At 43.0% G+C, this 6,463-nt stretch overlaps 1 non-coding gene across 1 annotated transcript; it reads left to right on the forward strand.

Annotated features, from left to right (window-relative positions):
- Positions 1-6,237: 6,237 nt before the first annotated feature.
- On the forward strand, positions 6,238-6,316 carry trnag-ucc (transfer RNA glycine (anticodon UCC)). Its single transcript has one exon. It is a non-coding gene; the product is annotated as a tRNA-Gly (tRNA).
- The last annotated feature ends 147 nt before the right edge of the window (positions 6,317-6,463 follow it).

Genomic DNA, 6,463 nt, shown 5'->3' on the forward strand with positions numbered 1-6,463 from the left:
TAGGAAGATGCACCATTCCGGCATTTACACTAAAGCCAGGGAGGTAATTGACATTGATTCAAAATATTACCTGGTGGGTGGAGACTATCCAAGGTGCAGCAAATGCATGATTCCCGTCTGCCCTTGGAGCATTGACATTTTAAAACAGCTCAATCCCTCCCACCGTTACAAATTCCCAGCTGTTCTCACAACCCATTTGGCACTGGACAGGAGGTGTGTTGCGATGTTGCGCCCAAGAACATTAGGGAACAGCTCCAGCTATTTACAGCAAGCCTTGCAGGAGATACACAGTGAGGAGTGGGCTAGGCGGACCATCGACTACCTCACTGATTGTGAGGTCCACAAAAAATCCTGTGTCCTCACCCAGTCTGAAGCTCTGTATCAGCCGCCACCACCCTTCAGTCCCCTGCCCCTGGCCCAGTGGTTTGAGACAGTTCATGCCAATGACATTCTGAGTCACCTTGACGAGTTGAAGGGTGTGATCACTTCAACGCTTGGTAGAATCTTGAAACTGGACTCTACTAAGAAGGTAAATGTAAACCTACTGTATGTAAACTTGATTTCATTCAGTTTGTTAGCATAGCTGATGATTTCTGAGACGTTTTTATTTTTTTATTTTTTATGTAGATCACAAAAAAACTTGCTGGTGGCATTGAGGGGACAGCCACATGGATGTCTAATATCGGCAATGAATTTGGGCAAGTGCTGAATTCTGTGCTGACCACTGGTGAGGGGGCTGGCCTTGATGACCTTTGTCAAGGCATTGTCAAAAGGTACAGCGATGCTGATGAGCCACAGCCAGATGCCATATATGTGGACAGAGACTGCTGCAGTGAGACAGGTGCGTTGCCTTTAATTTGTGTTGTGATGTGTCTATTACATGTGCCTCTGGAGGCTGTTGCACAAAAGTAGAATGAAGAAATTCAGGATGAATGAAAAAGCGCAGCTTGACTTAGTGTGATCTGCTCATTGCGGCTTAGTCGTTTGCACGTTTGCCGAGCCAGGATGAGAAGGTGAAGCTATGTCAAGCCAGGTGTAGAAAGCTGGGATAAGTGCACGTTCACGGCTTTCTTAAATAGACCTCGGTATCGATCCCAGATTTACTGATGCTAAAATGGAGAATACACATTGTGTATTCTTTACACAGAGTGAGCAGCAGCTTCATATGGAATTATGACACATTTGTAAAAAAGAAACACGGCCGCTGTAATAAAACAGCAAGAGAAAGGACGATCACGGACCGACTGAATGCATAAGCCTAAAAATATACATTTACTGACCACTGCTCTGAATTGAATCAGCCACACCATTCAAGAAGTTAGGCTGATTATTTGCACAAATGAGCTGTTGTACTCTTTGCCTTAAAAATGAGCAGAAGACAGCCTAATGTTAGACAGGATTACCTAAGGAATATATGAACTCCCACTGCTCGCTTTTCAGGCAAAGTGTACAACAGTTAGTTTGTAGAAATAATGAGCCAAACTCCTTAAATGGTTTCATTTAAGAGCAGTAGTTCGTAAATGTATATTTTTAGATATATCATTCAGTCGGTCCGCTTCTGCAATGGTTTTTCTCACGTTTTTGTTTTTACAGAGGCCAAGTTTCCTTCTTTATTTATTGTATGCTTTCTTTCCTAGTAAGCCTATATGGACATAGACTCTGAAGAAATTGGACTCTAAAATCTAGAAACTATAAAGATAATTAAGTTATACATTTAATGCACACTTTGAACATGACTGTAACACAGTGTATTCATCAGTTATTTCCCCCCAGCTAAATATAAGGTCAGAAACCATTGAGGTGTCCTCTCCCTGTTGTTACATGAATGTAATGTAGTCTACTGTCTCTCTGTATAGTTACCGGTCCAGTGAACTTAGACTATAATAAGGGAGGATTGTACAATTATTAAAACCTATAATAATTGTTCACGTTCACTGGAGAGAACACAAATTGTTATTGGGAATATTTTTGCATTATTTAACTTGTGTCTGGCATCCTTTTTATTGCATCCTCCAATCCCTTTTGATCCTTGGTTTGTTTCTTTAAATGGTGGCCGTAACAGTGTCTTATGAATGAAAACAATAGTTTTGGCAGGAGATCAGTGCAGTTGGAACTGGAAACAAACCGAGATGCATGTATTTACTGTATATTTCTTATTGTTATAGGGGTGGGTCCAGTTCTCACTTGGTTTCGACCATGGACGTCAATGGTGAGACTGGATATTTTCCATTTTATGAGGCGGTTCACAAAGGGTCCTACGACGGAGCACCACCCACTGTATGGCACGTTTTGCTCAAAGTTGTCCACTTGTATCTTTGAGTGGGACAAAGAGGACATTCACCGACTCAAAGAGGCCAAGAGGGCAGAGTTAAAAAAAAAGCACCAGGGTTACGTACCCACTGACTCTCAGGTGTTATCCAGCATCACATCCAGTGAGCTGGTCAAGCACTGCCGTAGGAGAACCCGAGGGGTTGAGGAGACCCGCGTTCTAATCAAGCAACTGCTGGACTCCATGTGGGACCTCACAGACACAAGTGGCTTGCATCTCATAAATCATGACAGCATGTCTCTTGTATGGGAGGTACAGCAGAAGCAGTTGCCCTGCATCCAAGATCCACTTGGTGTCCAATTGTACACTAACACTGGATCAGGCCTGGAGAAGGGAGACAAAACGCTGGACGTCCTAAGATGTGGCAGAGGATCATCCTCGCTCGAGAGCTTTCATCTGCACCAGTGTGGTTTCATCCCAGGCAAGCTGAAACACTCAATATTTGAAACATTTTGTTAATGAATGCTGTGTATTAAGTTGTCATAACATTCTTTTTTGTTGTTGTTGTCACCAATGCTTTTGTCTTGCCAGGGTGGAGATGTAATGCTCTACATACACAGATGTACTTGCTTGAGGGGTTATCCAGATGGAACCATAATAGGTCTCAGCAAGCTCTGGATATGAGTGGTACATCACGTACAAAGATGTACGATGTACGTTTGATGTCCAGTGTGAACGTCCTGAGCAACAGAGTCCTAGGAAGTGCACTTCTTCCAGAGTTTATACCCCCGGGAAAACCTACCGGTAAGATTCTATGGCACAAAAAAAAAAGAAAACATGCTGGACAATATTCTGACCAAACTGTCAGATATTACCTGAAGGTCACACCTTTGTTCACTCACTCACTCATTCTACTTTCATCTTTTTTTTTCTTTCTGTTGACTACTGATGGCAGGAGAGCATATTGCTGTGGAATATTTGCTGGCGCAGTCTAACCGGGGAGATCTGCTGAGTGCACAGAAGGAAATTGGTGCCATTCCACCAGAGGTGCTGGATGAAGCTCAGGAGGATGAATGTCCTGATGTGACAGTACCCCAGGCCACCGATATATCTTTTCAGTCTTCATCTCAGGTAATGATGTGTTAACAATTTGATGATAAATCAAAACGATTTTACTGTAAACCTAGTTTGCAGAGGTTCATTTTTCTTAATTAGTGATGTGTGATTGACTCGTTAAATCAACAATTCATTTGTGTAACATGAACACAACAAACTTTATCAACCTCATTGTACCCCTCTCACTGTTTACACATAATTACTTAAGGAATCTACACTTGAAAGTGGTGTGTTCAGCAGTCCTGCCAGCACCCCGTTTGAGGACAGTGGGCCCATCACTTCAACTCTGGTAAAGTGGCTAATGTATTCACCATCAGAAATCCTTGTTCCTTCACCTTTTTCTTTTAAATTAGCTGTACAAGAATTGGTTTTGTGTCCATTTCATGTGACAGGCTAGTCGGTGTGATCCTAGAGGAATTCCCGGATGGGAGGCAGTCGATGCCTTGGCAGGGTATCTTGTCTGCCTCAATCGGACAATAACCGCTCTCTCAAACTCTGAGATAGTAGAGATATTAAGACTGTACTCCAGCCTGGATCCCATTGATAAGTCCCCAACCAAATACTCCATGAAAAGTAAAAAAAAGACCTTGTCAGGACCAAGGAGAGCTTCTCGGAAGCGCAGTGGCTCTGCCCCAGGCCAGCAAGCAGCTGAGAGGTATCTGCCTCTGATGATGATACAGTATATTTGTAATATGTGTGTGTGTGTGTGTGTGTGTGTGTGTGTGTGTGTGTGTGTGTGTGTGTGTGTATCTACATAGACACAACATTCACGTCTATGTGTTTACAGTACATACACATAATGTGGATTATGTCATCTTGTTATCTATTTGCAGATTGTTCATGGTTCATGGCCAGGCTGCCCAAAGACCTGATCTTAACAGGATTTCTGAGTGTGTTGCACTCAGACTCTACAAAGAGTTCCGGGAAGCCAGAAATAGGCCAAAGGACAACAAAGGGAAAACATTTGCAATACCTCAGTCAATTGTCATGACTTACAGTCATATCAAACAGTTAATAGAGGACTGCAAAGACATACTGGACAACACCAACCTTTTACTTGTGACTATAAACAACACCACAGTGTCCTCCTGGTTAGTTCATATTTACAGCTTCATACATTCACTTCAATATGAAAACCTACATATTCATACAAGATAAATTCCACACAAATAACAACAAAAAAGTTCTATTCTGATTTTTATTTTCTCTAGGCTGCAGGTTCGGCAGAAGAGAACCGACCGTGATTCGTTACTGCAAGGGTTGCAGCTTCTTCAGCAGGTCCATGTGGCAGAGGAATCACTCCTGGAGGCCAACGCGCTAATACAGTTATGGAGTTCCAGGAACCAGAAAACCGTGAGGGTGAGGCAGTGATTCGTAAACGTCGCTGTGCCAGAGCGGTGTTTCCCAATGGTGCCAGCTCAACCAATGCAGATCAGGACTGGCCGATAGCACAGCACTGGCCTGGGGATGCTGTCTTCCCTGCTTTGTCGGATGTTGCCTACTGCCAGCAGGGTCAACACTCAGCTCCAGCGTCTCACTCTCAGGGCTGGTCCCCTTACCTGCCGTCACCTGCTCCAGCGTCTCACTCTCAGGGCTGGTCCCCTTACCTGCCGTCACCTGCTCCAGCGTCTCACTCTCAGGGCTGGTCCCCTTACCTGCCGTCACCGTCACCTGCTCCAGCGTCACACTCTCAGGGCTGGTCTCCTTACCTGCCGTCACCTGCTCCAGCGTCACACTCTCAGGGCTGGTCCCCTTACCTGCCGTCACCGTCACCTGCTCCAGCGTCACACTCTCAGGGCTGGAACACTTACCAGTTGCCACCAGTGCCAGCTTCTCACTCCCATGGTGGCCATCATGATCAACCGCCACCAGCTCCAACACCTCAACCTCAAGGCGGGCTTCCTTACCAGCCAGCCCCAGCACCACTAGCTTCTCTCAATCGGTTCCGAGAATGGAGATTGCGAAAGGCAACCCTGGAGGATAAGGAGCGAGAGATAAGAGGTGATCCCCCCAAGAAGCGGCAAACCAAAGAAAGCTACCACTATCAGTGTAAAATATGTGGTCAGTCAAAGAGCAAACTTACTGGCCATACACAGTTACGGGGGAAATGGTACTGTCCTGCATCTGGACAGACCATCACAGAGTGGAAGAGCTCATTATAGAATACATATGTACTGTATATAGTTGTTTTTATAGTTGTTTTTATAATTGTGCTGCACTTTGATGTTTCATAACAAGCCCATACATTGTGTTATTTCTATTTCAAAGTGTTTGTGTTATCTTTATCTATGTTTACGTTAACACAGTTAACGGTTTGTTGGAGTTTTGTGTGTTCTTTTAAAAAAACAAACACACACATACAGCTCTTTATTTGAGATGTTTGTGTTCTTTAAAAAAAAAAACACACACATACACCTTTGGTGTTTGTGTTATTAAAAAAACAAAAAAACAAAACACAACTCTTGTGGTGTAACAGTAACACATCCATCCTTTGGGTGGAAGATCCAGGTGCAAATCCTGGCAGGAGTGTGCACCTTGTTGGCCTAATCAGTATTTAATTAAAATTGAATTCATAATATATTATATTTTCTATTATTATTATTATTATTATTATTATTATTATTATTATTATTATTATTATTATTATTATTATTATTATTATTATCATCACAACAAAGCATTATTGTTATTCTTACCAATCCAATCCTATTTGTATCTGTTTGGAAGTTATATTTGATGAATTCCTAGCACTTTATAAAAGTGTTCGTTAATTGAGAAATGTTTCAATCCGGGATCGAATCGGCGACTTTCTCATTTGTCCTCTCTCTCTCTGAGTATTTGTTTTACATCCTGCGATGGTGGTATAGTGGTGAGCATAGCTGCCTTCCAAGCAGGGGCCAGGTGACCTGGGTTCAATTCCCAGCCATCGCAGTCGATTTCTTGCTGTTGTGTGCTTTATTTGTCAAGAAGTAAGCAGAAAGGCAAAAAATTGGCTACTTTTCCACTATGATTGATAACATAGCAGAGCAAGCATTTTGCCCTGGGTTGATTTCCAACCAGTACAGTTGCATTTACAGG

Source organism: Perca flavescens, chromosome 18 (assembly GCF_004354835.1).
Source record: "Perca flavescens isolate YP-PL-M2 chromosome 18, PFLA_1.0, whole genome shotgun sequence".
NCBI classification, from domain to species: Eukaryota; Metazoa; Chordata; class Actinopteri; order Perciformes; family Percidae; genus Perca; species Perca flavescens.